Below are 19755 nucleotides of genomic sequence, written 5' to 3' on the forward strand. Positions count from 1 at the left end.
TGCGCGATATATATTAACCCCGTTATATTATTTTTGACATTTGCGATATGTTTTAGCTCGCTGCTCATTGGTCACGCGTCTAGAGGCGGCTTTGTGGCGCGAGCAGCGCGTTCTGAAAGGGGTAAAAAAATACGTGTTGCTGCGGTATAGAGGGAGGGGTGGAAACCGTGGTAAACTAGTCTCCGTGTTTGAGGGGGGGAGTAAGTAGTATATATAGGGCATTATCCATTATTAGGCAACGGTTGTAATGGTAGTAAGAATGACAATCATCTTTGCAGTGGACCTGGGAGTGGCAAGCATAAGGGACGAAGGCGGGGGTAACATGTTGGATGCGATCATACTAGCACTAAAGCACCGGATCCCATCAGAACTCCGAAGTTAAGCGTGCTTGGGCGAGATGGGTGACCTCCTGGGAAGTCCTCGTGTTGCATTCCCTTTTTAATTATTTTTTGCGCCTCATGACAAACATATCACATATGCGCGATATATATTAACCCCGTTATATTATTTTTGACATTTGCGATATGTTTAAGCTCGCTGCTTTTTCACGCGTCTAGAGGCGGCTTTGTGGCGCGAGGAGCGCGTTCTGAAAGGGGTAAAAAAATACTTGTTGCTGCGGTCTGGACGGAGGGGTGGAAACCGTGGTAAACTCGTCCCCGTGTTTGAGGGGGGGGGGAGTAAGTAGTATATATAGGGCATTATCCATTATTAGGCAACGGTTGTAATGGTAGTAAGAATGACAATCATCTTTGCAGTGGACCTGGGAGTGGCAGCATAAGGGACGAAGGCGGGGGTAACATGTTGGATGCGATCATACCAGCACTAAAGCACCGGATTCCATCAGAACTCCGAAGTTAAGCGTGCTTGGGCGAGAATAGTACTAGGATGGGTTACCTCCTGGGAAGTCCTCTGTTGCATTCCCTTTATAATTATTTTTTGCGCCTCATGACAAACATATCACATGTGCGCGATATATATTAACCCCGTTATATTATTTTTGACATTTGCGATATGTTTTAGCTTGTTGCTCATTGGTCACGCGTCTAGAGGCGGCTTTGTGGCGCGAGGAGCTCGTTCTGAAAGGGGTAAAAAAATACGTGTTGCTGCGGTATAGAGGGAGGGGTGGAAACCGTGGTAAACTCGTCTCCGTGTTTGAGGGGGGGGGGAGTAAGTAGTATATATAGGGCATTATCCATTATTAGGCAACGGTTGTAATGGTAGTAAGAATGACAATCATCTTTGGAGTGGACCTGGGAGTGGCAAGCATAAGGGACGAAGGCGGGGGTAACATGTCGGAAGCGATCATACCAGCACTAAAGCACCGGATCCCATCAGAACTCCGAAGTTAAGCGTGCTTGGGCGAGAGTAGTACTAGGATGGGTGACCTCCTGGAAAATCCTCGTGTTGCATTCCCTTTTTAATTAATTTTTGCGCCTCGTGACAAACATATCGCATGTGCGCGATATATATTAATCCCGTTATATTATTTTTGACATTTGCGATATGTTTTAGCTCGCTGCTCATTGGTCACGCGTCTAGAGGCGGCATTGTGGCGCGAGGAGCGCGTTCTGAAAGGGGTAAAAAAAATACGTGTTGCTGCGGTATAGAGGGAGGGGTGGAAACCGTGGTAAACTCGTCTCCGTGTTTGAGGGGGGGGGGTAAGTAGTATATATAGGGCATTATCCATTATTAGGCAACGGTTGTAATGGTAGTAAGAATGACAATCATCTTTACAGTGGACCTGGGAGTGGCAAGCATAAGGGACGAAGGCGGGGGTAACATGTTGGATGCGATCATACCAGCACTAAAGCAACGGATCCCATCAGAACTTTGAAGTTAAGCGTGCTTGGGCGAGAGTAGTACTAGGATGGGTGACCTCCTGTGAAGTCCTCGTGTTGCATTCCCTTTTTAATTATTTTTTGCGCCTCATGACAAATATATCACATGTGCGCGATATATATTAACCCCGTTATATTATTTTTGACATTTGCGATATGTTTTAGCTCGCTGCTCATAGGTCACGCGTCTAGAGGCGGCTTTGTGGCACGAGGAGCGCGTTCTGAAAGGGGAAAAAATACGTGTTGCTGCGGTATAGAGGGAGGGGTGGAAACCGTGGTAAACTCGTCTCCGTGTTTGAGGGGGGAGTAAGTAGTATATATAGGGCATTATCCATTATTAGGCAACGGTTGTAATCGTAGTAAGAATGACAATCATCTTTGCAGTGGACCTGGGAGTGGCAAGCATAAGGGACGAAGGCGGGGGTAACATGGTTGATGCGATCATACCAGCACTAAAGCACCGGATCCCATCAGAACTCTGAAGTTAAGCGTGCTTGGGCGAGAGTAGTACTAGGATGGGTGACCTCCTGGGAAGTCCTCGTGTTGCATTCCCTTTTTAATTATTTTTTGCGCCTCATGACAAACATATCACATGTGCGCGATATATATCAACCCCGTTATATTATTTTTGACATTTGCGATATGTTTTAGCTCGCTGCTCATTGGTCACGCGTCTAGAGGCGGCTTTGTGGCGCGAGGAGCTCGTTCTGAAAGGGGTAAAAAAATACGTGTTGCTGCGGTATGGAGGGTGGGGTGGAAACCGTGGTAAACTCGTCCCCGTGTTTGAGGGGGGGGAGTAAGTAGTATATATAGGGCATTATCCATTATTAGGCAACGGTTGTAATCGTAGTAAGAATGACAATCATCTTTGCAGTGGACCTGGGAGTGGCAAGCATAAGGGACGAAGGCGGGGGTAACATGTTGGATGCGATCATACCAGCACTAACGCACCGGATCCCATCAGAGGCGGCTTTGTGGCGCGAGGAGCGCGTTCTGAAAGGGGTAAAAAAATACGTGTTGCTGCGGTATAGAGGGAGGGGTGGAAACCGTGGTAAACTCGTCTCCGTGTTTGAGGGGGGGAGTAAGTAGTATATATAGGGCATTATCCATTATTAGGCAACGGTTGTAATGGTAGTAAGAATGACAATCATCTTTGCAGTGGACCTGGGAGTGGCAGCATAAGGGACGAAGGCGGGGGTAACATGTTGGATGCGATCATACCAGCACTAAAGCACCGGATTCCATCAGAACTCCGAAGTTAAGCTTGCTTGGGTGAGAATAGTACTAGGTTGGGTTACCTCCTGGGAAGTCCTCTGTTGCATTCCCTTTATAATTATTTTTTGCGCCTCATGACAAACATATCACATGTGCGCGATATATATTAACCCCGTTATATTATTTTTGACATTTGCGATATGTTTTAGCTCGTTGCTCATTGGTCACGCGTCTAGAGGCGGCTTTGTGGCGCGAGGAGCTCGTTCAGAAAGGGGTAAAAAAATACGTGTTGCTGCGGTATAGAGGGAGGGGTGGAAACCGTGGTAAACTCGTCTCCGTGTTTGAGGGGGGGAGTAAGTAGTATATATAGGGCATTATCCATTATTAGGCAACGGTTGTAATCGTAGTAAGAATGACAATCATCTTTGCAGTGGCCCTGGGAGTGGCAAGCATAAGGGACGAAGGCGGGGGTAACATGTTGGATGCGATCATACCAGCACTAAAGCACCGGATCCGGTGACCTCCTGGGAAGTCCTCGTGTTGCATTCCCTTTTTAATTATTTTTTGCGCCTCATGACAAACATATCACATGTGCGCGATATATATCAACCCCGTTATATTATTTTTGACATTTGCGATATGTTTTAGCTCGCTGCTCATTGGTCACGCGTCTAGAGGCGGCTTTGTGGCGCGAGGACCGCGTTCTGAAAGGGGTAAAAAAATACGTGTTGCTGCGGTATGGAGGGAGGGGTGGAAACCGTGGTAATCTCGTCCCCGTGTTTGAGGGGGGGAGTAAGTAGTATATATAGGGCATTATCCATTATTAGGATGGGTGACCTCCTGGGAAGTCCTCGTGTTGCATTCCCTTTTTAATTATTTTTTGCGCCTCATGACAAACATATCACATGTGCGCGATATATATCAACCCCGTTATATTATTTTTGACATTTGCGATATGTTTTAGCTCGCTGCTCATTGGTCACGCGTCTAGAGGCGGCTTTGTGGCGCGAGGACCGCGTTCTGAAAGGGGTAAAAAAATACGTGTTGCTGCGGTATGGAGGGAGGGGTGGAAACCGTGGTAAACTCGTCCCCGTGTTTGAGGGGCGGGAGTAAGTAGTATATATAGGGCATTATCCATTATTAGGCAACGGTTGTAATCGTAGTAAGAATGACAATCATCTTTGCAGTGGACCTGGGAGTGGCAAGCATAAGGGACGAAGGCGGGGGTAACATGTTGGATGCGATCATACCAGCACTAAAGCACCGGATCCCATCAGAGGCGGCTTTGTGGCGCGAGGACCGCGTTCTGAAAGGGGTAAAAAAATACGTGTTGCTGCGGTATGGAGGGAGGGGTGGAAACCGTGGTAAACTCGTCCCCGTGTTTGAGGGGGGGGGGAGTAAGTAGTATATATAGGGCATTATCCATTATTAGGCAACGGTTGTAATGGTAGTAAGAATGACAATCATCTTTGAAGTGGACCTGGGAGTGGCAGCATAAGGGACGAAGGCGGGGGCAACATGTTGGATGCGATCATACCCGCACTAAAGCACCGGATCCCATCAGAACTCCGAAGTTAAGCGTGCTTGGGCGAGAGTAGTATTAGGATGGGTGACCTCCTGGGAAGTCCTTGTGTTGCATTCGCATTTTTAATTATTTTTTGTGCCTCATGACAAACATATCACATGTGCGCGATATATATTAACCCCGTTATATTATTTTTGACATTTGCGATATGTTTTAGCTCGCTGCTCATTGGTCACGCGTCTAGAGGCGGCTTTGTGGCGCGAGGAGCGCGTTCTGAAAGGGGAAAAATACGTGTTGCTGCGGTATAGAGGGAGGGGTGGAAACCGTGGTAAACTCGTCTCCGTGTTTGAGGGGGGGAGTAAGTAGTATATATAGGGCATTATCCATTATTAGGCAACGGTTGTAATAGTAGTAAGAATGACAATCATCTTTGCAGTGGACCTGGGAGTGGCAAGCATAAGGGACGAAGGCGGGGGTAACATGTTGGATGCGATCATACCAGCACTAAAGCACCGGATCCGGTGACCTCCTGGGAAGTCCTCGTGTTGCATTCCCTTTTTAATTTTTTTTGCGCCTCATGACAAACATATCACATGTGCGCGATATATATCAACCCCGTTATATTATTTTTGACATTTGCGATATGTTTTAGCTCGCTGCTCATTGGTCACGCGTCTAGAGGCGGCTTTGTGGCGCGAGGACCGCGTTCTGAAAGGGGTAAAAAAATACGTGTTGCTGCGGTATGGAGGGAGGGGTGGAAACCGTGGTAATCTCGTCCCCGTGTTTGAGGGGGGGGGAGTAAGTAGTATATATAGGGCATTATCCATTATTAGGATGGGTGACCTCCTGGGAAGTCCTCGTGTTGCATTCCCTTTTTAATTATTTTTTGCGCCTCATGACAAACATATCACATGTGCGCGATATATATCAACCCCGTTATATTATTTTTGACATTTGCGATATGTTTTAGCTCGCTGCTCATTGGTCACGCGTCTAGAGTCGGCTTTGTGGCGCGAGGACCGCGTTCTGAAAGGGGTAAAAAAATACGTGTTGCTGCGGTATGGAGGGAGGGGTGGAAACCGTGGTAAACTCGTCCCCGTGTTTGAGGGGGGGGGAGTAAGTAGTATATATAGGGCATTATCCATTATTAGGCAACGGTTGTAATGGTAGTAAGAATGACAATCATCTTTGAAGTGGACCTGGGAGTGGCAGCATAAGGGACGAAGGCGGGGGCAACATGTTGGATGCGATCATACCCGCACTAAAGCACCGGATCCCATCAGAACTCCGAAGTTAAGCGTGCTTGGGCGAGAGTAGTATTAGGATGGGTGACCTCCTGGGAAGTCCTTGTGTTGCATTCGCATTTTTAATTATTTTTTGTGCCTCATGACAAACATATCACATGTGCGCGATATATATTAACCCCGTTATATTATTTTTGACATTTGAGAGATGTTTTAGCTCGCTACTCATTGGTCACGCGTCTAGAGGCGGCTTTGTGGCGCGAGGAGCGCGTTCTGAAAGGGGTAAAAAAATACGTGTTGCTGCGGTATAGAGGGAGGGGTGGAAACCGTGGTAAACTAGTCTCCGTGTTTGAGGGGGGGAGTAAGTAGTATATATAGGGCATTATCCATTATTAGGCAACGGTTGTAATGGTAGTAAGAATGACAATCATCTTTGCAGTGGACCTGGGAGTGGCAAGCATAAGGGACGAAGGCGGGGGTAACATGTTGGATGTGATCATACCAGCACTAAAGCACCGGATCCCATCAGACCTCCGAAGTTAAGCGTGCTTGGGCGAGAGTAGTACTAGGATGGGTGACCTCCTGGGAAGTCCTCGTGTTGCATTCCCTTTTTAATTATTTTTTGCGCCTCATGACAAACATATCGCATGTGCGCGATATATATTAACCCTGTTATATTATTTTTGACATTTGCGATATGTTTTAGCTCGCTGCTCATTGGTCACGCGTCTAGAGGCGGCTTTGTGGCGCGAGGAGCGCGTTCTGAAAGGCGTAAAAAAATACGTGTTGCTGCGGTATAGAGGGAGGGGTGGAAACCGTGGTAAACTCGTCTCCGTGTTTGAGGGGGGGGGGAGTAAGTAGTATATATAGGGCATTATCCATTATTAGGAAACGGTTGTAATCGTAGTAAGAATGACAATCATCTTTGCAGTGGACTTGGGAGTGGCAAGCATAAGGGACGAAGGCGGGGGTAACATGTTGGATGCGATCATACCAGCACTAAAGCACCGGATCCCATCAGAACTCCGAAGTTAAGCGTGCTTGGGCGAGATTGTACTAGGATGGGTGACCTCTTGGGAAGTCCTCGTGTTGCATTCCCTTTTTAATTATTTTTTGCGCGTCGTGACAAACATATCGCATGTGCGCGATATATATTAACCCCGTTATATTATTTTTGACATTTGCGATATGTTTTAGCTCGCTGCTCATTGGTCACGCGTCTAGATGCGGCTTTGTGGCGCGAGGAGCGCGTTCTGAAAGGGGTAAAAAAATACGTGTTGCTGCGGTATAGAGGGAGGGGTGGAAACCGTGGTAAACTCGTCTCCGTGTTTGAGGGGGGGGGGAGTAAGTAGTATATATAGGGCATTATCCTTTATTAGGCAACGGTTGTAATGGTAGTAAGAATGACAATCATCTTTGCAGTGGACCTGGGAGTGGCAAGCACAAGGGACGAAGGCGGGGGTAACATGTTGGATGCGATCATACCAGCACTAAAGCACCGGATCCCATCAGAACTTCGAAGTTAAGCGTGCTTGGGCGAGAGTAGTACTAGGATGGGTGACCTCCTGTGAAGTCCTCGTGTTGCATTCCCTTTTTAATTATTTTTTGCGCCTCATGACAAATATATCACATGTGCGCGATATATATTAACCCCGTTATATTATTTTTGACATTTGCGATATGTTTTAGCTCGCTGCTCATTGGTCACGCGTCTAGAGGCGGCTTTGTGGCGCTAGGAGCGCGTTCTGAAAGGGGTAAAAAAATACGTGTTGCTGCGGTATAGAGGGAGGGGTGGAAACCGTGGTAAACTCGTCTCCGTGTTTGAAGGGGGGAGTAAGTAGTATATATAGGGCATTATCCATTATTAGGCAACGGTTGTAATGGTAGAAGAATGACAATCATCTTTGCAGTGGACCTAGGAGTGGCAAGCATAAGGGACGAAGGTGGGGGTAACATGTTGGATGCGATCATAGCAGCACTAAAGCACCGGATCCCATCAGAACTCCGAAGTTAAGCGTGCTTGGGCGAGAGTAGTACTAGGATATGGGTGACCTCCTGGGAAGTCCTCGTGCTGCATCCCTTTTTAATTATTTTTTGCGCCTCATGACAAACATATCACATGTGTGCGATTTATATTAACCCCGTTATATTATTTTTTACATTTGCGATATGTTTTAGCTCGCTGCTCATTGGTCACGCGTCTAGAGGCGACTTTGTGGCGCGAGGAGCGCGTTCTGAAAGGGGTAAAAAAATACGTGTTGCTGCGGTATAGAGGGAGGGGTGGAAACCGTGGTAAACTCGTCTCCGTGTTTGAGGGGGGGGAGTAAGTAATATATATAGGGCATTATCCATTATTAGGCAACGGTTGTAATGGTAGTAAGAATGACAATCATCTTTGCAGTGGACCTGGGAGTGGCAAGCATAAGGGACGAAGGCGGGGGTAACATGTTGGATGCGATCATAGCAGGGCTAAAGCATCGGATCCCATCAGAACTCCAAAGTTAAGCGTGCTTGGGCGAGAGTAGTACTAGGGTGGGTGACCTCCTCGGAAGTCCTCGTGTTGCATTCCCTTTTTAATTATTTTTTGCGCCTCTTGACAAACATATCGCATGTGCGCGATATATATTAACCCCGTTTTATTATTTTTGACATTTGCGATATGTTTTAGCTCGCTGCTCATTGGTCACGCGTCTAGAGGCGGCTTTGTGGCGCAAGAAGCGCGTTCTGAAAGGGGTAAAAAAATACGTGTTGCTGCGGTATAGAGGGAGGGGTGGAAACCGTGGTAAACTCGTCTCCGTGTTTGAGGGGGGGGGGAGTAAGTAGTATATATAGGGCATTATCCATTATTAGGCAACGGTTGTAATGGTAGTAAGAATGACAATCATCTTTGCAGTGGACCTGGGAGTGGAAAGCATAAGGGATGAAGGCGGGGGTAACATGTGGGATGCGATCATAGCAGCACTAAAGCACCGGATCCCATCAGAACTCCTCAGTTAAGCGTGCTTGGGTGAGAGTAGTACTAGGATGGGTGACCTCCTGGAAAATCCTCCTGTTGCATTCCCTTTTTAATTATTTGTTGCGCCTCATGACAAACATATCACATGTGCGCGATATATATTAAGCCCGTTATATTATTTTTGACATTTGCGATATGTTTTAGCTGGCTGCTCATTGGTCACGCGTCTAGAGGCGGCTTTGTGGCGCGAGGAGCGCGTTCTGAAAGGCGTAAAAAAATACGTGTTGCTGCGGTATAGAGGGAGGGGTGGAAATCGTGGTAAACTCGTCTCCGTGTTTGAGGGGGGGGGGAGTAAGTAGTATATATAGGGCATTATCCATTATTAGGCAACGGTTGTAATGGTAGTAAGAATGACAATCATCTTTGAAGTGGACCTGGGAGTGGCAAGCATAAGGGACGAAGGCGGGGGTAACTTGTTGGATGCGATCATAGCAGCACTAAAGCACCGGATCCCATCAGAACTCCGAAGTTAAGCGTGCTTGGCCGCGATTGTACTAGGATGGGTGACCTCCTGGGAAGTCCTCGTGTTGCATTCCCTTTTTAATATTTTTTGCGCCTCATGACAAACATATCACATGTGCGCGATATATATTAACCCCGTTATATTATTTTTGACATTTGCGATATATTTTAGCTCGCTGCTCATTGGTCACGCGTCTAGAGGCGGCTTTGTGGCGCGAGGAGCGCGTTCTGAAAGGGGTAAAAAAATACGTGTTGCTGCGGTATAGAGGGAGGGGTGGAAACCGTGGTAAACTCGTCTCTGTGTTTGAGGGGGGGAGTAAGTAGTATATATAGGGCATTATCCATTATTAGGCAACGGTTGTAATGGTAGTAAGAATGACAATCATCTTTGCAGTGGACCTGGAAGTGGCAAGCATAAGGGACGAAGGCGGGGGAACATGTCGGATGTGATCATACCAGCACTAAAGCACTGGATCTCATCAGAACTCCGAAGTTAAGCGTGCTTGGGCGAGAGTAGTACTAGGATGGGTGACCTCCTGGGAAGTCCTCGTGTTCCATTCCCTTTTTAATTATTTTTTGCACCTCGTGACAAACATATCACATGTGCGCGATATATATTAACCCCGTTATATTATTTTTGACATTTGCGATATGTTTTAGCTCGCTGCCCATTGGTCACGTGTCCAGAGGCGGCTTTGTGGCGCGAGGAGCGCGTTGTGAAAGGGGTAGAAAAATACGTGTTGCTGCGGTATAGTGGGAGGGGTGGAAACCGTGGTAAACTCGTCTCCGTGTTTGAGGGGGGGGGGGGAGTAAGTAGTATATATAGGGCATTATCCATTATTAGGCAACGGTTGTAATGGTAGTAAGAATGACAATCATCTTTGCAGTGGACCTGGGAGTGGCAAGCATAAGGGACGAAGGCGGGGGTACCATGTTGGATGCGATCATACTAGCACTAAAGCACCGGATCCCATCAGAACTCCGAAGTTAAGCGTGCTTGGGCGAGAGTAGTACTAGGATGGGTGACCTCCTGGGAAGTCCTCGTGTTGCATTCCCTTTTTAATTATTTTTTGCGCCTCATGACAAACATATCACATGTGCGCGATATATATCAACCCCGTTATATTATTTTTGACATTTGCGATATGTTTTAGCTCGCTGCTCATTGGTCACGCGTCTAGAGGCGGCTTAGTGGCGCGAGGAGCGCGTTCTGAAAGGGGTAAAAAAATACGTGTTGCTGCGGTATGGAGGGAGGGGTGGAAACCGTGGTAAACTCGTCCCCGTGTTTGAGGGGGGGAGTAAGTAGTATATATAGGGCATTATCCATTATTAGGCAACGGTTGTAATCGTAGTAAGAATGACAATCATCTTTGTAGTGGACCTGGGAGTGGCAAGCATAAGGGACGAAGGCGGGGGTAACATGTTGGATGCGATCATACCAGCACTAAAGCACCGGATCCCATCAGAGGCGGCTTTGTGGCGCGAGGAGCGCGTTCTGAAAGGGGTAAAAAAATACGTGTTGCTGCGGTATAGAGGGAGGGGTGGAAACCGTGGTAAACTCGTCTCCGTGTTTGAGGGGGGGGGTAGTAAGTAGTATATATAGGGCATTATCCATTATTAGGCAACGGTTGTAATCGTGGTAAGAATGACAATCATCTTTGCAGTGGACCTGGGAGTGGCAAGCATAAGGGACGAAGGCGGGGGTAACATGTTGGATGCGATCATACCAGCACTAAAGCACCGGATCCCATCAGAGGCGTCTTTGTGGCGCGAGGAGCGCGTTCTGAAAGGGGTAAAAAAATACGTGTTGCTGCGGTATAGAGGGAGGGGTGGAAACCGTGGTAAACTCGTCTCCGTGTTTGAGGGTGGGAGTAAGTACTATATATAGGGCATTATCCATTATTAGGCAACGGTTGTAATGGTAGTAAGAATGACAATCATCTTTGCAGTGGACCTGGGAGTGGCAGCATAAGGGACGAAGGCGGGGGCAACATGTTGGATGCAATCATACCAGCACTAAAGCACCGGATCCCATCAGAACTCCGAAGTTAAGCGTGCTTGGGCGAGAGTAGTACTAGGATGGGTGACCTCCTGGGAAGTCCTCGTGTTGCATTCGCATTTTTAATTATTTTTTGTGCCTCATGACAAACATATCACATGTGCGCGATATATATTAACCCCGTTATATTATTTTTGACATTTGATATGTTTTAGCTCGCTGCTCATTGGTCACGCGTCTAGAGGCGGCTTTGTGGCGCGAGGAGCGCGTTCTGAAAGGCGTAAAAAAATACGTGTTGCTGCGGTATAGAGGGAGGGGTGGAAACCGTGGTAAACTCGTCTCCGTGTTTGAGGGGGCGGAGTAAGTAGTATATATAGGGCATTATCCATTATTAGGCAACGGTTGTAATCGTAGTAAGAATGACAATCATCTTTGAAGTGGACCTGGAAGTGGCAAGCATAAGGGACGAAGGCGGGGGTAACTTGTTGGATGCGATCATAGCAGCACTAAAGCACCGGATCCCATCAGAACTCCGAAGTTAAGCGTGCTTGGCCGCGATTGTACTAGGATGGGTGACCTCCTGGGAAGTCCTCGTGTTGCATTCCCTTTTTAATATTTTTTGCGCCTCATGACAAACATATCACATGTGCGCGATATATATTAACCCCGTTATATTATTTTTGACATTTGCGATATATTTTAGCTCGCTGCTCATTGGTCACGCGTCTAGAGGCGGCTTTGTGGCGCGAGGAGCGCGTTCTGAATGGGGTAAAAAAATACGTGTTGCTGCGGTATAGAGGGAGGGGTGGAAACCGTGGTAAACTCGTCTCCGTGTTTGAGGGGGGGAGTAAGTAGTATATATAGGGCATTATCCATTATTAGGCAACGGTTGTAATGGTAGTAAGAATGACAATCATCTTTGCAGTGGACCTGGAAGTGGCAAGCATAAGGGACGAAGGCGGGGGAACATGTAGGATGTGATCATACCAGCACTAAAGCACCGGATCTCATCAGAACTCCGAAGTTAAGCGTGCTTGGCGAGAGTAGTACTAGGATGGGTGACCTCCTGGGAAGTCCTCGTGTTCCATTCCCTTTTTAATTATTTTTTGCACCTCGTGACAAACATATCACATGTGCGCGATATATATTAACCCCGTTATATTATTTTTGACATTTGCGATATGTTTTAGCTCGCTGCCCATTGGTCACGTGTCCAGAGGCGGCTTTGTGGCGCGAGGAGCGCGTTGTGAAAGGGGTAGAAAAATACGTGTTGCTGCGGTATAGTGGGAGGGGTGGAAACCGTGGTAAACTCGTCTCCGTGTTTGATGGGGGGGGGAGTAAGTAGTATATATACGGCATTATCCATTATTAGGCAACGGTTGTAATGGTAGTAAGAATGACAATCATCTTTGCAGTGGACCTGGGAGTGGCAAGCATAAGGGACGAAGGCGGGGGTAACATGTCGGATGCGATCATACTAGCACTAAAGCACCGGATCCCATCAGAACTCCGAAGTTAAGCGTGCTTGGGCGAGAGTAGTACTAGGATGGGTGATCTCCTGGGAAGTCCTCGTGTTGCATTCCCTTTTTAATTATTTTTTGCGCCTCATGACAAACATATCACATGTGCGCGATATATATCAACCCCGTTATATTATTTTTGACATTTGCGATATGTTTTAGCTCGCTGCTCATTGGTCACGCGTCTAGAGGCGGCTTAGTGGCGCGAGGAGCGCGTTCTGAAAGGGGTAAAAAAATACGTGTTGCTGCGGTATGGAGGGTGGGGTGGAAACCGTGGTAAACTCGTCCCCGTGTTTGAGGGGGGGGGAGTAAGTAGTATATATAGGGCATTATCCATTATTAGGCAACGGTTGTAATCGTAGTAAGAATGACAATCATCTTTGAAGTGGACCTGGGAGTGGCAAGCATAAGGGACGAAGGCGGGGGTAACATGTTGGATGCGATCATACCAGCACTAAAGCACCGGATCCCATCAGAGGCGGCTTTGTGGCGCGAGGAGCGCGTTCTGAAAGGGGTAAAAAAATACGTGTTGCTGCGGTATAGAGGGAGGGGTGGAAACCGTGGTAAACTCGTCTCCGTGTTTGAGGGGGGGGGTAGTAAGTAGTATATATAGGGCATTATCCATTATTAGGCAACGGTTGTAATCGTGGTAAGAATGACAATCATCTTTGCAGTGGACCTGGGAGTGGCAAGCATAAGGGACGAAGGCGGGGGTAACATGTTGGATGCGATCATACCAGCACTAAAGCACCGGATCCCATCAGAGGCGTTTTTGTGGCGCGAGGAGCGCGTTCTGAAAGGGGTAAAAAAATACGTGTTGCTGCGGTATAGAGGGAGGGGTGGAAACCGTGGTAAACTCGTCTCCGTGTTTGACGGTGGGAGTAAGTACTATATATAGGGCATTATCCATTATTAGGCAACGGTTGTAATGGTAGTAAGAATGACAATCATCTTTGCAGTGGACCTGGGAGTGGCAAGCATAAGGGACGAAGGCGGGGGTAACATGTTGGATGCGATCATATAAGCACTAAAGCACCGGATCCCATCAGAGGCGTCTTTGTGGCGCGAGGAGCGCGTTCTGAAAGGGGTAAAAAAATACGTGTTGCTGCGGTATAGAGGGAGGGGTGGAAACCGTGGTAAACTCGTCTCCGTGTTTGAGGGTGGGAGTAAGTACTATATATAGGGCATTATCCATTATTAGGCAACGGTTGTAATGGTAGTAAGAATGACAATCATCTTTGCAGTGGACCTGGGAGTGGCAGCATAAGGGACGAAGGCGGGAGCAACATGTTGGATGCAATCATACCAGCACTAAAGCACCGGATCCCATCAGAACTCCGAAGTTAAGCGTGCTTGGGCGAGAGTAGTACTAGGATGGGTGACCTCCTGGGAAGTCCTCGTGTTGCATTCGCATTTTTAATTATTTTTTGTCCCTCATGACAAACATATCACATGTGCGCGATATATATTAACCCCGTTATATTATTTTTGACATTTGATATGTTTTAGCTCGCTGCTCATTGGTCACGCGTCTAGAGGCGGCTTTGTGGCGCGAGGAGCGCGTTCTGAAAATGGTAAAAAAATACGTGTTGCTGCGGTATAGAGGGAGGGGTGGAAACCGTGGTAAACTAGTCTCCGTGTTTGAGGGGGGGAGTAAGTAGTATATATAGGGCATTATCCATTATTAGGCAACGGTTGTAATGGTAGTAAGAATGACAATCATCTTTGCAGTGGACCTGGGAGTGGCAAGCATAAGGGACGAAGGCGGGGGTAACATGTTGGATGCGATCATACCAGCACTAAAGCACCGGATCCCATCAGAACTCCGAAGTTAAGCGTGCTTGGGCGTGAGTAGTACTAGGATGGGTGACCTCCTGGGAAGTCCTCGTGTTGCATTCCCTTTTTAATTATTTTTTGCGCCTCATGACAAACATATCACATGTGCGCGATATATATTAACCCCGTTATATTATTTTTGACATTTGCGATATGTTTTAGCTCGCTGCTTTGTCACGCGTCTAGAGGCGGCTTTGTGGCGCGAGGAGCGCGTTCTGAAAGGGGTAAAAAAATACGTGTTGCTGCGGTATAGAGGGAGGGGTGGAAACCGTGGTAAACTAGTCTCCGTGTTTGAGGGGGGGAGTAAGTAGTATATATAGGGCATTATCCATTATTAGGCAACGGTTGTAATGGTAGTAAGAATGACAATCATCTTTGAAGTGGACCTGGGAGTGGCAAGCATAAGGGACGAAGGCGGGGGTAACATGTTGGATGTGATCATACCAGCACTAAAGCACCGGATCCCATCAGACCTCCGAAGTTAAGCGTGCTTGGGCGAGAGTAGTACTAGGATGGGTGACCTCCTGGGAAGTCCTCGTGTTGCATTCCCTTTTTAATTATTTTTTGCGCCTCATGACAAACATATCGCATGTGCGCGATATATATTAACCCTGTTATATTATTTTTGACATTTACGATATGTTTTAGCTCGCTGCTCATTGGTCACGCGTCTAGAGGCGGCTTTGTGGCGCGAGGAGCGCGTTCTGAAAGGCGTAAAAAAATACGTGTTGCTGCGGTATAGAGGGAGGGGTGGAAACCGTGGTAAACTCGTCTCCGTGTTTGAGGGGGGGGGGAGTAAGTAGTATATATAGGGCATTATCCATTATTAGGCAACGGTTGTAATCGTAGTAAGAATGACAATCATCTTTGCAGTGGACTTGGGAGTGGCAAGCATAAGGGACGAAGGCGGGGGTAACATGTTGGATGCGATCATACCAGCACTAAAGCACCGGATCCCATCAGAACTCCGAAGTTAAGCGTGCTTGGGCGAGATTGTACTAGGATGGGTGACCTCTTGGGAAGTCCTCGTGTTGCATTCCCTTTTTAATTATTTTTTGCGCCTCGTGACAAACATATCGCATGTGCGCGATATATATTAACCCCGTTATATTATTTTTGACATTTGCGATATGTTTTAGCTCGCTGCTCATTGGTCACGCGTCTAGATGCGGCTTTGTGGCGCGAGGAGCGCGTTCTGAAAGGGGTAAAAAAATACGTGTTGCTGCGGTATAGAGGGAGGGGTGGAAACCGTGGTAAACTCGTCTCCGTGTTTGAGGGGGGGGGGAGTAAGTAGTATATATAGGGCATTATCCTTTATTAGGCAACGGTTGTAATGGTAGTAAGAATGACAATCATCTTTGCAGTGGACCTGGGAGTGGCAAGCACAAGGGACGAAGGCGGGGGTAACATGTTGGATGCGATCATACCAGCACTAAAGCACCGGATCCCATCAGAACTTCGAAGTTAAGCATGCTTGGGCGAGAGTAGTACTAGGATGGGTGACCTCCTGTGAAGTCCTCGTGTTGCATTCCCTTTTTAATTATTTTTTGCGCCTCATGACAAATATATCACATGTGCGCGATATATATTAACCCCGTTATATTATTTTTGACATTTGCGATATGTTTTAGCTCGCTGCTCATTGGTCACGCGTCTAGAGGCGGCTTTGTGGCGCTAGGAGCGCGTTCTGAAAGGGGTAAAAAAATACGTGTTGCTGCGGTATAGAGGGAGGGGTGGAAACCGTGGTAAACTCGTCTCCGTGTTTGAAGGGGGGGAGTAAGTAGTATATATAGGGCATTATCCATTATTAGGCAACGGTTGTAATGGTAGAAGAATGACAATCATCTTTGCAGTGGACCTAGGAGTGGCAAGCATAAGGGACGAAGGTGGGGGTAACATGTTGGATGCGATCATAGCAGCACTAAAGCACCGGATCCCATCAGAACTCCGAAGTTAAGCGTGCTTGGGCGAGAGTAGTACTAGGATATGGGTGACCTCCTGGGAAGTCCTCGTGCTGCATCCCTTTTTAATTATTTTTTGCGCCTCATGACAAACATATCACATGTGTGCGATATATATTAACCCCGTTATATTATTTTTTACATTTGCGATATGTTTTAGCTCGCTGCTCATTGGTCACGCGTCTAGAGGCGACTTTGTGGCGCGAGGAGCGCGTTCTGAAAGGAGTAAAAAAATACGTGTTGCTGCGGTATAGAGGGAGGGGTGGAAACCGTGTTAAACTCGTCTCCGTGTTTGAGGGGGGGGAGTAAGTAGTATATATAGGGCATTATCCATTATTAGGCAACGGTTGTAATCGTAGTAAGAATGACAATCATCTTTGAAGTGGACCTGGGAGTGGCAAGCATAAGGGACGAAGGCGGGGGTAACTTGTTGGATGCGATCATAGCAGCACTAAAGCACCGGATCCCATCAGAACTCCGAAGTTAAGCGTGCTTGGCCGCGATTGTACTAGGATGGGTGACCTCCTGGGAAGTCCTCGTGTTGCATTCCCTTTTTAATATTTTTTGCGCCTCATGACAAACATATCACATGTGCGCGATATATATTAACCCCGTTATATTATTTTTGACATTTGCGATATATTTTAGCTCGCTGCTCATTGGTCACGCGTCTAGAGGCGGCTTTGTGGCGCGAGGAGCGCGTTCTGAAAGGGGTAAAAAAATACGTGTTGCTGCGGTATAGAGGGAGGGGTGGAAACCGTGGTAAACTCGTCTCCGTGTTTGAGGGGGGGAGTAAGTAGTATATATAGGGCATTATCCATTATTAGGCAACGGTTGTAATGGTAGTAAGAATGACAATCATCTTTGCAGTGGACCTGGAAGTGGCAAGCATAAGGGACGAAGGCGGGGGAACATGTCGGATGTGATCATACCAGCACTAAAGCACCGGATCTCATCAGAACTCTGAAGTTAAGCGTGCTTGGGCGAGAGTAGTACTAGGATGGGTGACCTCCTGTGAAGTCCTCGTGTTCCATTCCCTTTTTAATTATTTTTTGCACCTCGTGACAAACATATCACATGTGCGCGATATATATTAACCCCGTTATATTATTTTTGACATTTGCGATATGTTTTAGCTCGCTGCCCATTGGTCACGTGTCCAGAGGCGGCTTTGTGGCGCGAGGAGCGCGTTGTGAAAGGGGTAGAAAAATACGTGTTGCTGCGGTATAGTGGGAGGGGTGGAAACCGTGGTAAACTCGTCTCCGTGTTTGAGGGGGGGGGAGTAAGTAGTATATATAGGGCATTATCCATTATTAGGCAACGGTTGTAATGGTAGTAAGAATGACAATCATCTTTGCAGTGGACCTGGGAGTGGAAAGCATAAGGGATGAAGGCGGGGGTAACATGTGGGATGCGATCATAGCAGCACTAAAGCACCGGATCCCATCAGAACTCCTCAGTTAAGCGTGCTTGGGTGAGAGTAGTACTAGGATGGGTGACCTCCTGGAAAATCCTCCTGTTGCATTCCCTTTTTAATTATTTGTTGCGCCTCATGACAAACATATCACATGTGCGCGATATATATTAACCCCGTTATATTATTTTTGACATTTGCGATATGTTTTAGCTGGCTGCTCATTGGTCACGCGTCTAGAGGCGGCTTTGTGGCGCGAGGAGCGCGTTCTGAAAGGCGTAAAAAAATACGTGTTGCTGTGGTATAGAGGGAGGGGTGGAAATCGTGGTAAACTCGTCTCCGTGTTTGAGGGGGGGGGAGTAAGTAGTATATATAGGGCATTATCCATTATTAGGCAACGGTTGTAATGGTAGTAAGAATGACAATCATCTTTGAAGTGGACCTGGGAGTGGCAAGCATAAGGGACGAAGGCGGGGGTAACTTGTTGGATGCGATCATAGCAGCACTAAAGCACCGGATCCCATCAGAACTCCGAAGTTAAGCGTGCTTGGCCGCGATTGTACTAGGATGGGTGACCTCCTGGGAAGTCCTCGTGTTGCATTCCCTTTTTAATATTTTTTGCGCCTCATGACAAACATATCACATGTGCGCGATATATATTAACCCCGTTATATTATTTTTGACATTTGCGATATATTTTAGCTCGCTGCTCATTGGTCACGCGTCTAGAGGCGGCTTTGTGGCGCGAGGAGCGCGTTCTGAAAGGGGTAAAAAAATACGTGTTGCTGCGGTATAGAGGGAGGGGTGGAAACCGTGGTAAACTCGTCTCCGTGTTTGAGGGGGGGAGTAAGTAGTATATATAGGGCATTATCCATTATTAGGCAACGGTTGTAATGGTAGTAAGAATGACAATCATCTTTGCAGTGGACCTGGAAGTGGCAAGCATAAGGGACGAAGGCGGGGGAACATGTCGGATGTGATCATACCAGCACTAAAGCACTGGATCTCATCAGAACTCCGAAGTTAAGCGTGCTTGGGCGAGAGTAGTACTAGGATGGGTGACCTCCTGGGAAGTCCTCGTGTTCCATTCCCTTTTTAATTATTTTTTGCACCTCGTGACAAACATATCACATGTGCGCGATATATATTAACCCCGTTATATTATTTTTGACATTTGCGATATGTTTTAGCTCGCTGCCCATTGGTCACGTGTCCAGAGGCGGCTTTGTGGCGCGAGGAGCGCGTTGTGAAAGGGGTAGAAAAATACGTGTTGCTGCGGTATAGTGGGAGGGGTGGAAACCGTGGTAAACTCGTCTCCGTGTTTGAGGGGGGGGGGGAGTAAGTAGTATATATAGGGCATTATCCATTATTAGGCAACGGTTGTAATGGTAGTAAGAATGACAATCATCTTTGCAGTGGACCTGGGAGTGGAAAGCATAAGGGATGAAGGCGGGGGTAACATGTGGGATGCGATCATAGCAGCACTAAAGCACCGGATCCCATCAGAACTCCTCAGTTAAGCGTGCTTGGGTGAGAGTAGTACTAGGATGGGTGACCTCCTGGAAAATCCTCCTGTTGCATTCCCTTTTTAATTATTTGTTGCGCCTCATGACAAACATATCACATGTGCGCGATATATATTAACCCCGTTATATTATTTTTGACATTTGCGATATGTTTTAGCTGGCTGCTCATTGGTCACGCGTCTAGAGGCGGCTTTGTGGC

General features: G+C 47.2%; 32 non-coding genes and 1 pseudogene across 32 annotated transcripts; all 33 read left to right on the plus strand.

Annotated features, from left to right (window-relative positions):
* The first annotated feature begins 327 nt into the window (after positions 1-327).
* Positions 328-434, plus strand: LOC141024649 (5S ribosomal RNA; annotated as a pseudogene).
* A 369-nt stretch (positions 435-803) lies between these two features.
* On the plus strand, positions 804-921 carry LOC141024413 (5S ribosomal RNA). Its single transcript, XR_012186009.1, has one exon. It is a non-coding gene; the product is annotated as a 5S ribosomal RNA (ribosomal RNA).
* A 373-nt stretch (positions 922-1294) lies between these two features.
* LOC141023684 (5S ribosomal RNA) lies at positions 1295-1413 on the plus strand. The gene has a single exon (XR_012185283.1). It is a non-coding gene; the product is annotated as a 5S ribosomal RNA (ribosomal RNA).
* A 372-nt stretch (positions 1414-1785) lies between these two features.
* LOC141024209 (5S ribosomal RNA) lies at positions 1786-1904 on the plus strand. Its single transcript, XR_012185807.1, has one exon. It is a non-coding gene; the product is annotated as a 5S ribosomal RNA (ribosomal RNA).
* A 367-nt stretch (positions 1905-2271) lies between these two features.
* Positions 2272-2390, plus strand: LOC141023510 (5S ribosomal RNA). Its single transcript, XR_012185109.1, has one exon. It is a non-coding gene; the product is annotated as a 5S ribosomal RNA (ribosomal RNA).
* A 655-nt stretch (positions 2391-3045) lies between these two features.
* On the plus strand, positions 3046-3163 carry LOC141024534 (5S ribosomal RNA). The gene has a single exon (XR_012186132.1). It is a non-coding gene; the product is annotated as a 5S ribosomal RNA (ribosomal RNA).
* Positions 3164-4576: 1413 nt separating this feature from the next.
* LOC141023882 (5S ribosomal RNA) lies at positions 4577-4695 on the plus strand. The gene has a single exon (XR_012185480.1). It is a non-coding gene; the product is annotated as a 5S ribosomal RNA (ribosomal RNA).
* Positions 4696-5820: 1125 nt separating this feature from the next.
* Positions 5821-5939, plus strand: LOC141023883 (5S ribosomal RNA). Its single transcript, XR_012185481.1, has one exon. It is a non-coding gene; the product is annotated as a 5S ribosomal RNA (ribosomal RNA).
* Positions 5940-6310: 371 nt separating this feature from the next.
* Positions 6311-6429, plus strand: LOC141025082 (5S ribosomal RNA). The gene has a single exon (XR_012186579.1). It is a non-coding gene; the product is annotated as a 5S ribosomal RNA (ribosomal RNA).
* Positions 6430-6802: 373 nt separating this feature from the next.
* On the plus strand, positions 6803-6920 carry LOC141023530 (5S ribosomal RNA). The gene has a single exon (XR_012185130.1). It is a non-coding gene; the product is annotated as a 5S ribosomal RNA (ribosomal RNA).
* Positions 6921-7293: 373 nt separating this feature from the next.
* Positions 7294-7412, plus strand: LOC141023534 (5S ribosomal RNA). Its single transcript, XR_012185134.1, has one exon. It is a non-coding gene; the product is annotated as a 5S ribosomal RNA (ribosomal RNA).
* Positions 7413-7781: 369 nt separating this feature from the next.
* LOC141024349 (5S ribosomal RNA) lies at positions 7782-7902 on the plus strand. Its single transcript, XR_012185946.1, has one exon. It is a non-coding gene; the product is annotated as a 5S ribosomal RNA (ribosomal RNA).
* Positions 7903-8272: 370 nt separating this feature from the next.
* LOC141024501 (5S ribosomal RNA) lies at positions 8273-8391 on the plus strand. Its single transcript, XR_012186099.1, has one exon. It is a non-coding gene; the product is annotated as a 5S ribosomal RNA (ribosomal RNA).
* Positions 8392-8764: 373 nt separating this feature from the next.
* LOC141024531 (5S ribosomal RNA) lies at positions 8765-8883 on the plus strand. The gene has a single exon (XR_012186129.1). It is a non-coding gene; the product is annotated as a 5S ribosomal RNA (ribosomal RNA).
* Positions 8884-9256: 373 nt separating this feature from the next.
* Positions 9257-9374, plus strand: LOC141024373 (5S ribosomal RNA). The gene has a single exon (XR_012185970.1). It is a non-coding gene; the product is annotated as a 5S ribosomal RNA (ribosomal RNA).
* A 368-nt stretch (positions 9375-9742) lies between these two features.
* On the plus strand, positions 9743-9861 carry LOC141023940 (5S ribosomal RNA). Its single transcript, XR_012185538.1, has one exon. It is a non-coding gene; the product is annotated as a 5S ribosomal RNA (ribosomal RNA).
* Positions 9862-10236: 375 nt separating this feature from the next.
* LOC141024792 (5S ribosomal RNA) lies at positions 10237-10355 on the plus strand. Its single transcript, XR_012186289.1, has one exon. It is a non-coding gene; the product is annotated as a 5S ribosomal RNA (ribosomal RNA).
* Positions 10356-11297: 942 nt separating this feature from the next.
* Positions 11298-11416, plus strand: LOC141024778 (5S ribosomal RNA). The gene has a single exon (XR_012186275.1). It is a non-coding gene; the product is annotated as a 5S ribosomal RNA (ribosomal RNA).
* A 370-nt stretch (positions 11417-11786) lies between these two features.
* On the plus strand, positions 11787-11904 carry LOC141024374 (5S ribosomal RNA). The gene has a single exon (XR_012185971.1). It is a non-coding gene; the product is annotated as a 5S ribosomal RNA (ribosomal RNA).
* Positions 11905-12272: 368 nt separating this feature from the next.
* LOC141024414 (5S ribosomal RNA) lies at positions 12273-12390 on the plus strand. Its single transcript, XR_012186010.1, has one exon. It is a non-coding gene; the product is annotated as a 5S ribosomal RNA (ribosomal RNA).
* A 373-nt stretch (positions 12391-12763) lies between these two features.
* LOC141023527 (5S ribosomal RNA) lies at positions 12764-12882 on the plus strand. Its single transcript, XR_012185127.1, has one exon. It is a non-coding gene; the product is annotated as a 5S ribosomal RNA (ribosomal RNA).
* A 1229-nt stretch (positions 12883-14111) lies between these two features.
* On the plus strand, positions 14112-14230 carry LOC141024780 (5S ribosomal RNA). The gene has a single exon (XR_012186277.1). It is a non-coding gene; the product is annotated as a 5S ribosomal RNA (ribosomal RNA).
* A 369-nt stretch (positions 14231-14599) lies between these two features.
* LOC141023712 (5S ribosomal RNA) lies at positions 14600-14718 on the plus strand. Its single transcript, XR_012185311.1, has one exon. It is a non-coding gene; the product is annotated as a 5S ribosomal RNA (ribosomal RNA).
* A 367-nt stretch (positions 14719-15085) lies between these two features.
* Positions 15086-15204, plus strand: LOC141025084 (5S ribosomal RNA). Its single transcript, XR_012186581.1, has one exon. It is a non-coding gene; the product is annotated as a 5S ribosomal RNA (ribosomal RNA).
* Positions 15205-15577: 373 nt separating this feature from the next.
* On the plus strand, positions 15578-15695 carry LOC141023532 (5S ribosomal RNA). Its single transcript, XR_012185132.1, has one exon. It is a non-coding gene; the product is annotated as a 5S ribosomal RNA (ribosomal RNA).
* A 373-nt stretch (positions 15696-16068) lies between these two features.
* On the plus strand, positions 16069-16187 carry LOC141023930 (5S ribosomal RNA). Its single transcript, XR_012185528.1, has one exon. It is a non-coding gene; the product is annotated as a 5S ribosomal RNA (ribosomal RNA).
* Positions 16188-16557: 370 nt separating this feature from the next.
* LOC141024350 (5S ribosomal RNA) lies at positions 16558-16678 on the plus strand. The gene has a single exon (XR_012185947.1). It is a non-coding gene; the product is annotated as a 5S ribosomal RNA (ribosomal RNA).
* A 370-nt stretch (positions 16679-17048) lies between these two features.
* Positions 17049-17166, plus strand: LOC141024375 (5S ribosomal RNA). The gene has a single exon (XR_012185972.1). It is a non-coding gene; the product is annotated as a 5S ribosomal RNA (ribosomal RNA).
* Positions 17167-17534: 368 nt separating this feature from the next.
* On the plus strand, positions 17535-17653 carry LOC141024200 (5S ribosomal RNA). The gene has a single exon (XR_012185797.1). It is a non-coding gene; the product is annotated as a 5S ribosomal RNA (ribosomal RNA).
* A 372-nt stretch (positions 17654-18025) lies between these two features.
* Positions 18026-18144, plus strand: LOC141024532 (5S ribosomal RNA). Its single transcript, XR_012186130.1, has one exon. It is a non-coding gene; the product is annotated as a 5S ribosomal RNA (ribosomal RNA).
* A 372-nt stretch (positions 18145-18516) lies between these two features.
* LOC141024377 (5S ribosomal RNA) lies at positions 18517-18634 on the plus strand. The gene has a single exon (XR_012185974.1). It is a non-coding gene; the product is annotated as a 5S ribosomal RNA (ribosomal RNA).
* Positions 18635-19002: 368 nt separating this feature from the next.
* On the plus strand, positions 19003-19121 carry LOC141023941 (5S ribosomal RNA). Its single transcript, XR_012185539.1, has one exon. It is a non-coding gene; the product is annotated as a 5S ribosomal RNA (ribosomal RNA).
* Positions 19122-19495: 374 nt separating this feature from the next.
* On the plus strand, positions 19496-19614 carry LOC141024533 (5S ribosomal RNA). The gene has a single exon (XR_012186131.1). It is a non-coding gene; the product is annotated as a 5S ribosomal RNA (ribosomal RNA).
* Positions 19615-19755: the final 141 nt, after the last annotated feature.

This window comes from Aegilops tauschii, chromosome 5 (genome assembly GCF_002575655.3).
Source record: "Aegilops tauschii subsp. strangulata cultivar AL8/78 chromosome 5, Aet v6.0, whole genome shotgun sequence".
NCBI lineage: Eukaryota > Viridiplantae > Streptophyta > Magnoliopsida > Poales > Poaceae > Aegilops > Aegilops tauschii.